This window comes from Gopherus evgoodei, chromosome 10 (genome assembly GCF_007399415.2).
Source record: "Gopherus evgoodei ecotype Sinaloan lineage chromosome 10, rGopEvg1_v1.p, whole genome shotgun sequence".
Taxonomy (NCBI): Eukaryota; Metazoa; Chordata; order Testudines; family Testudinidae; genus Gopherus; species Gopherus evgoodei.
The window spans coordinates 51,850,925-51,865,720 of NC_044331.1; positions in this window are offsets into that span (position 1 = coordinate 51,850,925).

A 14,796-nucleotide genomic window follows, 5' to 3' on the forward strand; every position below is an offset into this window, starting at 1 on the left:
ACATGTCAAATAGTTTCAAAAATACTTCCCTATCTCAGAGGATTGTTTGGAATGAATAAATGAAATTAACGAATGAATGTTATATCTTTTGACTTTGTTGGATGCAAAGCGCTATGAAATTACAAAATATTACTTGTAGCACTGAGCATGCCACATTAGTATTAAGAAAGATCAATGTAAGTTTTCATTGGAAGTATTTCCTAGAGTTGGTTTGCCTGAAATGGTTTTTTATAGGGCTGTCAAGCGAAAACAAAAATCAACCTTTATTAATTGTGCAATTAATCGCACTGTTAAACAATAATAGAATACCATTTCTTTAAATATTTTTGAATGTTTACATTTTCAAATATATTTATTTCATATACAACACAGAATACAAAGTGTACAGTGCTCACTTTATATTTATTTTTTATTACAAGTAGGGCTGTCAATTAATCGCAGTTAACTCATGTGATTAACTAGACAAAAATTAATTTCAATTTAAAAAAATTAATTGCGATTTATCGCAGGTTTAATTGCACTGTTAAACAATAGAATACCAATTGAAATTTATTAAATATTTTGGATGTTTTTCTACATTTTCATATATATAGGATTCTGTGTTGTAATTAAAATCAAAGTGTATATTATTTTTATTATAAATATTTGCACTGTAAAAATGATAAAATAAATAGTATTTTTCAATTCACCTCAAAGAAGTACTGTAGTGCTATCTCTTTGTTGTGAAAGTGCAACTTACAAATGTAAATTTTTTTGTTACATAACTACACTCAAAAACAACACAATGTTAAACTTTAGAGCCTATAAGTCCACTCAGTCCTACTTCTTGTTCAGCCAATTTCTAAGACAAACAAGTTTGTTTAGATTTACAGGAGATAATGCTACCCTCTTCTTATTTACAATGTCACCAGAAAGTGAGACAGGCATTTGCATGGCACTTTTGTAGCTGGCATTGCAAGGTATTTACGTGCCAGATATCCTAAACATTTGTATGCCCCTTTGTGCTTCGGCCACCATTCTAGAGGACATGCAGTCTCAGATGATGACCCAGCACATATTGTTCATTGTAAGAACACTTTCACAGCAGATTTGACAAAATGCAAAAAAAGATACAATGTGAGATTTCTAAAGATAGCTACAGCACTCGACCCAACGTTTAAAGAATCTGAAGTGCCTTCCAAAATCTGAGAGGAGCGAGGTGTGGAGCATGCATTCAGAAATCTTAAAAAAGCAACACTCAGAGGTGGAAACTACAGAACCTGAACCACCAGAAAAGAAAATCAACTTTCTGCTGGTGGGATCTGATTCAGATGATGAAAATGAACATGCATTGGTCTGCTCTGCTTTGGATTGTTATCGAACAGAACCAGTCATCAGCATGGATGTGTAATGCTGACAGACCCCAGTTGCTGGCAGACTGGATAGAACCGGGGACCTCTGGAGATTAGTGCATGAGCCTTTACAGCAGGGGTTCTCAAACTGGGGGTCGTGACCCCTCAGGGGGTCACAAGGTTATTATATGGGGTGTGGCGAGCTGTCAGCCTCCACCTCAAACCTTGCTTTGCATCCAGCATTTACAATGGTGTTAAATATATAAAAAAATGTTTTTAATTCATAAGGGGAGTCACACTCAGAGGCTCGCTGTGTGAAAGGGGTCACTACTACAACAGTTTGAGAACCACTGCTCTACAGCACGACCTAAAAGCCAACTGGTTGTTAGCTAAGGCTATAGCGCAGATTCATTTTCTCTCTCTAGTGGTCTTGGTGCCACTAGGTGGGACAGAACACCACACCCAACAGGTCTGTGGGTTATAGACAGTACTCCCCTAGCTGAGGACGGGCATCCCAAGCTTCAGAGATTTCCCAGTTGAAATACCGGACGAGCTCCCACTGGTAACGCCAACAGACCCCAGTGGTCGTTGGGTAGGCTCAAACTGAGGACCTCTGGAGCTTAGTGCTTGAGTCTTTACAGCATGAGCTAAAAGCCAACGCGCTGTGAGCTCAGGCTGTGGAGCAGAGTCATTTCATCTCTCTCTCTCTCTGTCTCAGTGCCATTAGATGGAACAGAACACCACACCCAGGAGGTGTGTGGGTTACAGATGCATGTCCCCTGGAATTCTGGTGCAAGCATGAAGGGACATATGAATCTTTAGCACATTTTGCACGTAAATATCTTGTGACACTGGTTATAACAGTGCCATAAGAATGCCTGTTCTCACTTTCAGGTGACATTGTAAACAAGAAGCGGGCAGCATTATCTCTTGCAAATGTAAACTAACTTGTTTGTCTGAGCAATTGGCTGAACAAGAAGTAGGACTGAGAGGACTTGCAGGCTCTAAAATTTTACATTATTTTATTTTTGAATGCAATTATTTTTTGTACAAAATTCTACATTTGTAAATTCAACTTTCTTGATAAAGAGATTGCATTACAGTTCTTGTATTAGGTGAATTAAAAACACTATTTCTTTTGTTTTTTTACAGTGCAAATACTTGTAATCAAAACTAAATATAAAGCAAGCACTGTACACTTTGTATTCTGTGTTGTAATTGAAATCAATATATTTGAAAATGTAGAAGACATCCAAAAATATTTAAATAAATGGTATTCTTTTATTGTTTAGCAGTGCAATTAATTGCACAATTAGTCACGATTAATATTTTTAATCACTTGACAGTTCTAATTACAAGTATTCATTTGCACTGTAATCAACTCTTCCCCATCCCTCCCAGCACCTCCTGCCAGCTGCAGATCAGCTGTTCCGTGGAATGCTGGAGATGCTGGGAGGGAGAGGAGCAGGGCAGGAAGAGGCATGGCAAGGGTGGGGCCTTGGTGGAAGGAGTGGAGTGGGGGCAGGCCTGGAGCAGAGAGAGGGTCAAGCTCCCTCGGGTAGAGAGGAAGTCGGCACCTATGGGACATGACCCTGGTGGGGGGAGCTCACCCCTATGAAGGATCAGTGCAAGCCACCCCATGGCCTACGCAGGGATGGCCCCACAGCTCCTCCATCATGATGGGAGGGAACGGTAGGGCCAAAATTGAGTGAGTGGTGTTGCAGCATGGTGCACAGAGATCGTGGCTTGGACAGTGTATTGGAATCAAAAGGAGCCACAAGTAACAGCACAGGGCTACCAAGTAGCCCTAAGGTCTCACACATACAGCACCCATTATAGGGAGTGATTATTTTGAGGGGCCAGTAGCACTGAGTGCGATAAGGGCTTCCAGGCAGTTAATCTTCCTTTGATGTCTTTTCCCTCTAGGGGTGCCCAGCTTAAGTCAAATGTAAGATCTATTTTGGGGGTGTACTGGCCAGGGGTGGCTCTATGTATTTTGCTGCCCCAAGCATGGCAGGCAGGCAGCTTTTGGCAGCATGCCTGCAGGAGGTCCGCTGGTCCTGCACCTTCGGTGTCCCCGCCGCCGAAATACCGCAGAAACCACGGGACCAGCGGACCTCCTGCAGGCATGCTGCCGAAGGCCACCTGACTGACGCCTTCACTGCGACCGCCAGAGCGACCCCCCACGGCTTGCTGCCCCAGGCACGTGCTTGGTGCACTGGTGCCTGGAGCCGCCCCTGGTACTGGCCATCTGGGCAGGGGTGAATTTGCTGTTGGCAAATGAAATGCATGATGCGTCTAGTGGACACAGCATTTTCCCATCCTTAATTTAGGATTGTTAGCTTCCAAAGACCCTTGTTAGCATGGTGAAAAAGCTCTTGCTGTCTGCCAATTTCCTTTTTAAAACACTGAGTACACACTGCACTAGTATGTCTGATGAAACTCCTTTATTTTACGTTCCCTAATACAGGCCCTACGTTTACAATCTGTTGTGTGAGGGAGTATATTGTGTACAGACAAAAAGCACATGAAATAGGAGCCTAAGAAAGCTAGAAGGAAAGAGCTTCTAGGCATAAGCCTCTGCGTCTTACAGCTAAGGAGGAGTCATTTATTACAGAATGTATCTGTAAGTGTATGTACAACAGGGGACACATGGGTGATTCTTTTTGCTCCCTTGCTATTCAAATGGTGCACAGATGGGTTTTAGGTGAGGATCCCTTACCAAGAGAAGAGATGGTATATTGGAACTCCAACTGTCTATGAGTGGGGTGACAGCTGGCCCTGGGGGGGGTTCTTGACCTGGTTGTGTGGTTTTCAGGAGGGTCGGAAGTCAGAGTGGGGGAGCTGGGAGTGGCAGGTGAAACTGGACACTTGGAACTAGGAAGTTGTGAGTGACAGCTGGGTTTAGGTGTCTGACAGCTGGGGCTGGGCAATTGAAACCGAGCACTTGGGAATAACAGTTGCCACTGGGAAGTTTTTAGTGATGGCTGGTGGCGAGTGTTGGGAAGTGACAGTTGGCAGTGCCCGGGGGAACAGGCATTACAATCCACGTAGAGAGAGAGACAAGTTTTAATGCCAAGTTGCTGGAGTGATGGAAGCAGAGAGGGGGCTGAAGAATGCACGGTGGTGGCAGAAAAGGAGCAGAAAGCATGTAGCAGGGAAAGAGACCACAATAAAGGGTGCTAGAAGGACTGTGTCAGGGAAGTGAAGGCGAGTTGAAGAATGGAAGAGAAAGAAACTTAAAAGAAGGAGCCAATGGGAAGAAATGAGAACCAGATAGGAACTCACCTGCTAGCATCCTCAAGTCTGGCATTTCCTGACTTTGGAGTGCTCAACTTGGCAACCTTCCTGTTCTTTTAATGCCATTTTTGAGTGGATGATTTTCTATGTGTTAGAAGAAAAGCAAACTGATAAAAGAGAAATTCCATCATGGAACACTGTATTGACACCCACCTGGGCCGTCAGGGGGATTGGAACCTTCAGAGCCAGGCACAGACCTCTGCCGCTTGAGCCAGAAGGAGTAGCCGATAGCAGTAGTAGGTTGTTTTCCTCTATATGGACCAGCCCTAGAGGGACTTTGCTGGTGGGTTTCACAGGTACTTGCCGACAGCAGAGGAATGCTGAGATTCAGGGATCTTGGGCTCCAGTCCAGCCTCTGGAGGGAGTGTGCTCTTGTGGGCACAGACTCTTCTGCTCATTCCCCTCCCTGAAAGGTTGACCCCTTCTGTCCTGTCCCCTCCAACCTTCCCAGCACTATATCTTGCCCACCACCAACTCCTTGTCCTAGTCCCAGTATCCTTGCCCAGACAGTTGCTTTCCACCCTGTCTCCTGGTCCAATCTCTCTCTCCCCATCCACTAGCTCCCCCTCCCCAGGACCCTCATCCAATCTGGGTCTCACCCCAACCTGCTCTCAAGCTCCTTGCCCCAGTCTTTTTGTCCAGCCAGTTACAGATCTCCCCTACACCCAAGCTCCTTGTCAGATTGGTCTCTCTCTGCCCCCAGATATGTCTCCACCAGCACTAGCTCCTAGTCCCAATCTCTTTATCCAGTCAGTCCCAATCTCCCTCCAGCTCTTTATCTAATTTCAGTGTTTTCCCTCGCCGCCAACTGGTTCCTAGCATACACACACACACATTTCCATCACAAGTTCCTAGAACCAGTCTCCCAGTCTCTCATTCCAGTCCCAGTCTCTGTGCCCAATCATTTCCAGTCTCCCCTACTCCCTGGCTCCAGTCCCAAAGTCCTTGCCAGCCAGTCACAGTTTCTCTGTTAAAATATATTTTTCCTTTGCATTGTTCTCAGAAATGACTGAACCATTTTGGCTAAAAATTTCCAAAAATACCCAGCCTGCAGCAGACACCCACCATGTAACATTTCAGCATAGACAGCTAACTACTGACAAAGTTATAAGCAACTGAAAACAGGGTCTTATAATGGGAAGTATCCATTCCCACCTATAATTAAATGGTTTGCCACGAGACTGCATTGCTGGTCCTTGGAGCCCAGGGAAGTAGAAGCCCAATTTAGAAGAGTTTATCACAAGGTTCAGGATCGATCCTTGTTGTACAGGGCAGGGACGGTCATTATGTTCCAGGTTTTCACAGTGCTTAGCACAGCAAGGTCACAATACAAATAATTAATAATAATGTACCCTAAATAGATCCTGCTCCACATGCACCCACACAAATGTGACAGACTCTTCCTTGGAGAAGTGCCCAGACTAATTTTTCCCTTCTGAAGCAGCTGCCCCTTCAGGGGAAGGGTGAGGTAACTGCCAGGCCCTTGTAGGAACTTGCAATGCAGCTGTTTGTTCCGACAAGTTCCAGACTCCAGGCTAAAAGAGAGGTTCCCAGGATAAATGCTCATTCTTTAGCCTCCGTGAGTAAAATGTTGCCAAACACAGGCCACAATTTGGGATCTTTTGAAAGGAAAACAGATTTATTAAGAACTCAGAATGAAACTATCACTAGTTGGGAGAGCAGAAAACATACATTCAGAAATGAACATCATCCATGCAAAGCATACTGCAGACAAGAGCTGGTCATGGACTCATCCTTAATTACAGGGACTCTGTTCTGCTTCACTCACCACCTATGTGAGGGAATGGGAATGGAGACCAAGCAGATGGTAGAGAGGGAGCATGAGTGAGATCCTGTCACCTATTGTATGTGGGTTGTGTCAAAGAGCTGACTTTTGGAACTCATGACAGGCACATCTGAGTGCTTCTGTGCTTCACAGGGATAAGTGGGGTAGGACTCCTGAATCAAATATAAGAATACTTTGCATTCCAATAGCACTTTCCCCCCGCAAGGATCTCAAAGCACTATACGTGTATCCTAACATCCCTATGAAGTAGGCTGATCCCCACTTTACAGACAGGGAAATTGAGGCACAAAGCGACTTAGGGCCTAATTTTTTAAAAACAGCCTCCAATTTTGTAACTGCAACTTTTTGCCTGCAATGTAGATGCAAAAGATAGCTGGCTTCTAATTATCCAATTATCTAGACCCTGCAAGGCAGGTATTTAGGTGTTTAAATACTAATCCTGTGTTCACATCAATGGAGGTTGGGTTGAGGTCCCTTTAATAGTTTAACCCTAAGTAGTTTATCCAGTCAGAGGCAGAGCTGGGACTAGAATTTAGGTACCCATAGGCCATGTCTATACTATACACACTACAGTGCTGCAGTTACTCTTCCATAGTGCTGCAGTGTAGGTGTTTCCTACAATGACCCAAGGGGTTTTTCCATTAATGTAGTTTAGCTAATTCACTCTCCGTGCAATAGTAGCTAAGTCAAATGAAAGAATTTTCCAGTTGATCCAGCTGAGTCTATGCTGGGAGTTAGGTTGACAAAGCTACAGCATCAGGGGAGTGGATATTTTCACACCCAGCTATGTTCATTTCAAAGTTAAGTGTGGAGCAGGCCTCAGTCTTCGGCGCTTTAGACACCAGCCCGCACTGCCTCTCTCACAGCATTGTGGGACCTGCCACTGGATGAATGCGTTGATGGATGCTGCACTAGCATTGTCAAGTGGGAGGCCTGGTCTATGCTTAAAAGTTAGGCCAACATAGCAACGTCAGTTAAGGAGTGAAAAATCTACCCCTCTGAGCACCATAGCTATGCTGACCTAAGCCCGGGTATAGACACAGCTAGGCCGACTCTTCCGTTGACCCAGCTACCATTGTTCAGGTAGGGGGTGTTCCTACACCAGTGAAAGACCCCTTCTGTCACTGTGGGTTGCATCTACGCTACAGGATTATGCTGGCAAAAGTATGGTGCATAGCTGCACTGGTATTGCACCTGTAGTGAGACACATCATTAGACCCAGCAATCAAGGAAAACCAATGTGCTTCTGCTGTCTTATTCCGAGGAAAAATCTGGCTTGCAGGCCTCTTCTTTTCCCCTACCCCTCATTTGCGGGTTGTGAGGGCTAAGAGCAGCCTTCATTTCCAGCATCCTGACTAGGAAGGGAGTGAGTATGGGGGAGAGGGACTAGGACAAGGAGGCAGTTGAGGGATTTGGGGCAGCAGGAGAGATGACAGAACTGGGGTCCCCAAGAAGACCCCAAGATCCCAAATGTCAGCCTATGAGGGATACATGAACCACACCTCCTTTTCATGCTGTGAAGAGCCAATTGCCCATCAGCGTGGCTGGCTGTTTGTCACAGCCAAAAATTAGAGTTTTTTTAAAAAATGCAAAAAGAGTCAGAACACCTCAGCCCGCTTTGGGGAGGAGCCACTTGGTGTCAAGGCTACAGCATAACTCTGGTCAGGGGGGGATCTCCATTCTTGCTCTCTGACCACCCCTGAGGCTGCCCTCTTTAGCGGAGCTCAGAATCTCTACAGAATGTGCTCTTCTGTGGCATGGGAGAGATATGGATGGCAGGAAGAAAGAGCCAAAGGCCCCATATGGAACAGTTACTCTCACAGAAATGGAGACACCCCAGGAGAGAACAAGATGGGAGGCTATCTGCCCATTCCTCAGTCTCCTTCCACCTCTGCCCATTACTGCACAGGAGCCTTTAAAGACCACTTTTCAGTCTCAAATTCGTCTGGACCCAGCTCTGCACACTGCATGTATACGTTTCATACTCAGAACCAGCTGAGCCCTGTGGAGGCACATTAAGCATCTATGGGTATGTCTCACTACAGCAGCTACCACGCTGTAGTGTAGACGCTTCACAAAGTGACAGAAAGGGATATATCCATCGATGTCATTAATCCATCTCTCCATGAGATGGAGACTAGGTCAAAGGAAGAATTCTTCTGTCAGTGTAGTTGTGTCTTCAGTGGGAGTTAGGTCGACCTAACAGTGGCACACAGGGCACAATATTTTTCACAGGCCTGAGAGATGGAGCTAAGTCGACCTAGGTTTTCGGTGCAGACTAGGTCTGACATTCTGTTATCTCCATTTTTCTTTAATTCGCTTCAGAACTGAGTCTTATTCTTCAGTTTAGGAGAACCCGGGGGAACAGACATCCAGCTCGAAGGAGTCCACAATAAACTCAGGGCACTCACAATCACATGCATCACTTTCACTTCCACACCTCCCATCCGAAATAGCTGTCAGCTGCCGATATATGCTTGGTATTGACGTGTAGGAGAGATGACAGAGACTGGGTGTATGCTGTTTGGAGCAGGGTACGGAATCCATCTGCTTCCAGGTACTTTTTGCAAGAGTAGGGATGTTAGCCCCCATGTCCAGGCCAAATACCAACTCAGGTCATTATATTCTGCCTACTTAAATTCCTCTTGCAAATCTAGCTGAATTCAATATTCTTCTTATCTTCCAACACCAAATTGTTACTTTCTATTGTTGCACCTTGTAGATTAACAGACGTTTGGGAGCATGAGCTTTCATGGGTGAATACTCACTTCGTCGGATGCATGTAGTGGAAATTTCCAGGGGCAGGTATATAAATGCAAACAAGAAGCAGGCTAGAGATAACGAGGTTAGTTCAATCAGGGAGGATGAGGCCCTCTTCTAGCGGCTGAGGTGTGAAAACCAAGGGAGGAGAAACTGGTTCTGTAGTTGGCAAGCCATTCATAGTCTTTGTTTAATCCTGAGCTGATGGTGTCAAATTTGCAGCTGAACTGAAGCTCAGCAGTTTCTCTTTAAAGTCTGGTCCTGAAGTTTTTTTACTGCAGGATGGCCACCTTAAGATCTGCTATTGTGCGGCCAGGGAGACTGAAGTGTTCTCCTATAGGTTTTTGTATATTGCCATTCCTGATATCTGATTTGTGTCCATTTATCCTTTTCCGTAGAAACTGTCCAGTTTGGCCGATGTACATAGCAGAGGGGCATTGCTGGCATATGATGGCGTATATTACATTGGTGGATGTGCAGGTGAATGAATCGGTGATGATGTGGGCCTCATCCTCCCTGATTGAACTAACCTCTTTATCTCTAGCCTGCTTCTTGCTTGCACATATATACCTGCCCCTGGAAATTTCCACTACATGCATCCGACGAAGTGGGTATTCACCCACGAAAGCTCATGCTCCCAAACGTCTGTTAGTCTATAAGGTGCCACAGGACTCTTTGCTGCTTTTACAGATCCAGACTAACACGGCTACCCCTCTGACACTTTCTGTTGTTGTGCACTGTTAAGCAGCTGCTGCATTTCACCGCAGAAGCAGCTGCAACTAAATGACAGATAAAACGATCCTTGGTGACTCTGAAAGGCCCTTTGAGGTATTTCAGGGGCAAGACACTGTGGAAATGTAAGCCACTAATACCGAAACAATTAACAACATGTCTGAAAGCCAGGTTCTAGTTATCGCACTGGAAATAGCACTGACAGTGCTTGGAGATGTGAAAATGCACTGTGAGGTGTGATGCCAGCATGCATGCCCTGGGTAGCAATGCTGCCATTTACCATTGCTACCATAACAGTGGCTCTTGAAATAACATTGCCAGTTGAAAACATGGAAAAGCTGCGTCTGCTGGAAGGTCACCAAAGCACACCCCTTAAGAATATTCAAACTCTGGTCTCCAGAAACAAGACACTACCAGGATCAAGATGGATCTCTCTACGTTGGGAACAGTGGTCTCCATGGGCAAGACCCCTGCATTAAAGAGCTTCACCGATCATAGTGCAGTATGTTCTGTATGGGCTGCACTGCCGCCCAGATCAAGGTGGAACATTGCAAGCTGAGATCTGTTTGCCCAAGATGCCTCAACCCAGTACTCAAGAGCCTCTCAGGGCCTGTCTGCATTAGGGATTTTGCACTAGTGTAGCTGCATGGTACAAACCCACCAATGCAAGCCCCATGTTAGACCTATGCAGTGCATCTCCACTGGGGTGGGGTGGGGGTGTTGCATCAGCTGCAAAACTACACCTCTTCAAAATTCCCCAGTGCAGGGGGGGCCCTTTCAGATCAAGGCAGACATTGAAAACTGGGGCCTATGGTGTTGCACTGGCCCAGCTAGCTGAGAACATTCTGTTCCAATCTAGATGGACCAGCGCTCTGTGGGCCACACTTTGTACATAACGATGTGGTGACTGAGGTGGAACACTTCTTGCTGGGACCTATTGTCTCTGACACCACAAATGACTGGTTCCTGGATCAGCTAGTCTGGGAATCCACAAGGGGATAGGCAATTATTTATTTAGTCCTTAGTGGTGCACAGTATCTGGTCCACAAAGTGAATACAGCTGAACCGCTCAGTAATAGTGACCATAATGTAACTAAATTTAACACCCCCATAGGTGGGGGAAATATCAAAGAAGTTCATCAGAGTAGCATTTAACTTCAATAAGGGGAACTACAAAAAAATGAGGAAGCTAAACAGAAATTAAAAGGTGTGAGGTTGCACTCCATATGCTTTATGAAAATATGCTTGGAATGTGACTATAATGTAACTGGAATATGCTTTATGCAAAAGGTCTCTTGTAAGGTATCATTACAAAGCTTATAATCTGCTAAGTGTGTTCATGCTATGTGTATGAATGAATCATTCTTGTATCTGAAGCTAGAAATATGAAGTATTACTCTAAAGTCCTACTGTAATTATGCAAAGTGTGGGCCATTAATAATGGCTTGGAATCTTGATGGCTCCCATTAACCAGGACAATTGGTTGTAAATGGCTCTGTTTACTTGTAAGCCTTTCTGTGTTCATGCTTGAGGTCTCACAAGACATGTGACCATGTCACCTGGTCCAGCATGGAGCACCCTCATACACCCCAAATCCCTCATCCACAGCCCAACCCCAGAGCCTGCATCTCCAGCCAGAGCCATCCCACTCCCCCCCAACACCCAACACCCTGCCCCAGCCCTGAGCCCCCTCCTGCACCCTGAACTTCTCATTTCTGGCCCCACCCCAGAGCCTGCACCCCTAGCCAGAGCCCTCACCCCCTGCTGCACCCCAACCCCAATTTTGTGAGCATTCATGGCCTGCCACATAATTTCTATACCCAGATGCGGCCCTCAGGCCACAAAGTTTGCCCACCCTGCATTAGAGGCAAAATGACATCTTTTAAAAATTGGAAGTCAAATCCTAATGAGGAAAACAGAAGGACATAAACTCTGGCACATAACGTGTACAAGTATAATTAGGCAGGCAAAAAAAGATTTTGAAGAGCAACTGGCAAGAGACACAAAAACTAGCAGCAACACTTATTTTCAAATACATTAGAAGCAGGAAGCCTGCCAAATAATCAAAGAGGTTAAGGAAGACAAGGCCATTGCAGACAAGCTAAAAGAATTCTTTGCATCTGTCTTCACTGCAGAGGATGTGAGGGAGTTTCCTCAGAGTTGTAACCTAACAAGAATGGCTTGGACCAGGGAACCGCCCCAGACTGAGATGTCAGTAGAGGAGGTTTTTTAACAAATTGATAAATTAAATAGTAATAAATCACCAGGACCAGATGGTATCGCCCAAGAGTTCTGGAAGAAGTCAAATGTGAAATTGCAGAACTACTAACTGTGGTATGCAACCTATCCCTTAAATCACCCTCTGTACCAGAGGACTGGCAGATAGTTAATGTGACATTGATTTTTTTAAAAGGTTCCAGCGGCCATCCTGGCAATTGCAGGCTGGTAAGCCTAACTTCAATACCTGGAAATTGGTTGAAGCCACAGAACAGAGCTCTCAGACACATAGATGAACACGATATGTTGGGAAAGAGCAAATATGGCTTTTGTAAAGGGAAATCATGCCTCCCCAATCTATTAGAATTCTCTGAGGGAGTCAACAACCATGGGGACAAGAGTGATCCAGTGGTCATAGTGTACTTGGGTTTTCAGAAAGCCTCTGACAAGGTCCCTCACCAAAGACTCTAACGCAAAGTAAGCAGTCATGGAGAAAGTGAATAGGGAAGTGTTGTTTACCCCTTCACATAACACACAAACCAGGTGTCACTCAATGAAATTAATAGGCAGCAGGTTTAAAACAAAGAAAAGGAAATATTTCTTCACACAAAGCACAGTCAACCTGTGGAACTCATTGCCAGGGCATGCTGTGATGGCCAAACGTATAATTGGGCTCAAAATAGAATTAAGTAAGTTGCTGGAGGACAGGTCCATCAGTGGCTATTAGCCAAAATGATCACGGATGCAACCCCATGCTCTGGGTGTCCCCACACCTGTGACCACTAGAAGCTGGGACTGGACCACTTCATAAATTGCCCTGTTCCATTCACTCCCTCTGAAGCCTCTTGCATTGTCCAACGCAGAGTGGCCATTCTAATGTTCCTATAGGTTTACACCTGTATATAATGAGGCACTGATGTCAAGAGGGAGGACTTTGGCCCAGACTGGGAGTTGGACTCCATAAAGTCTAAGACTTTAGGCCAGAAAGGACCAGATTATCTAGTCTGATCTCCTAAATTTTCACAAGCCACCACTAGTGCCCAGCCCATGCACATCAAATTCAACATCCTTTGGGGATCCGGGTCTGTGTGTCTCCTGGAATCACAGCTCCCTGCTGAACATCCTCTTAGATTGAAATGGAATGCTACTTGTGGGGGACCCCCACAAGCCTAATTACAGAGATATTCAGATGGAGTATTGCATGCTGAGACCTGTCATTTCCCCAGCCTGTATCTAAGCATTATTATAATTTATTATGCAGTTATATTTATAGGGCACTCACCTTAAAAGTATCTATCAACCTTAACCAGGTTAGTTTTAGAATAAACTAGGGCTGTTGATTAATCGCAGTTAACTCATGCGATTAACTCAAGAATATTAACTGTGATTAAAAAATTAATTGCACGGTTAAACAATAGAATATCAGAGGAAACATATTAAATATTTGTGGATGTTTTTCTACATTTTCAAATATATTGATTTCTATTACAACTCAGAATACAAAGTATACAGTGCTCACTTTATATTATTTTTGTTATGAATATTTGCATTGTAAAAAAACAAAAGAAATAGTATATTGCAACCATCTAACCCATTACTTTGTTATCTCGGGATCTTTTCCAGGACTGAAGAAAAGGACACAGTCTCTTACCCAGTAAAGAGAGAGCTAAAGAGTGGGTTTTAATGCCCCCCTTTGTTATCTTATGCTGTATAAAAAGGCCTGAAAGTTTATTTTTCTACTCGCTTTTTTCTCCTCACAAATGTAAGGAATGTTGTGTTTGATCTTCTGAATCTTGTTGGAAGATTTCTTGTATGACTCAATATGTGCATTAGGAGGTCTCCTATCCCTTAGCTGAAGGGGCAGGTGTGCTGAATCTTTAATAACAACTATCTTTTCTCTCTCCCAAAAACAAATTAAAAATGCAAAGTTCTAAAGTACCCGAATAAAGATGACATTGTCTCTCCTTTAATCAGACTTCACTTCCATGATGTCTGTGATGTCACAGTCCTACCAGTTCTCTAGTCACCTACCTGACTTTCAAATGTAGAAAAACAAACAAGCAGCTTAAATAATTAAATGAAAACCTTTCAGGCCTTTCTTACACATCTTTAACATGCAGAAAAGAGCTCCAGCTCAGCTCAGCTCAGCTCAGCTTTTCCTCCACCCGCACTTGCAAGACACTTTTAAATACAACATTTCCAGCCATTCTTGCTAACTGGAAATCTAGGGAAAGGGATGAGTGAAATAACATGATGAGATTGCAACCCAATCAGCTAGCAAATGTTCTCAACTGAGGGGGCAGGTACAGACCTCACCAATTCCTCAAAATATTTCCTCCGCCCAGCCAATCAACTTCACCTCCATCTTATCCAGATTGAACGCTAGACAATTAACTTGTATCCACCTCCATCTCTGCCAGACATTCAGACACGAGAATGTAGTTCCATCCATCAGATGCCAGTGTGGATTAATGATAAGTCCCTAGACGGATATTGACCCTGTGAAAAGAAGATGGGGAACAGAATAGCATTAATGTACTGAAGACATTGGAGCCTTGACACCCTCCTAATCTCTCGGTGGCTTCATGGACAAATTGAACAAGAGGGGAGCCGAGACTGGACCCTGTCAAGAGAATGCCAAACTTGAGC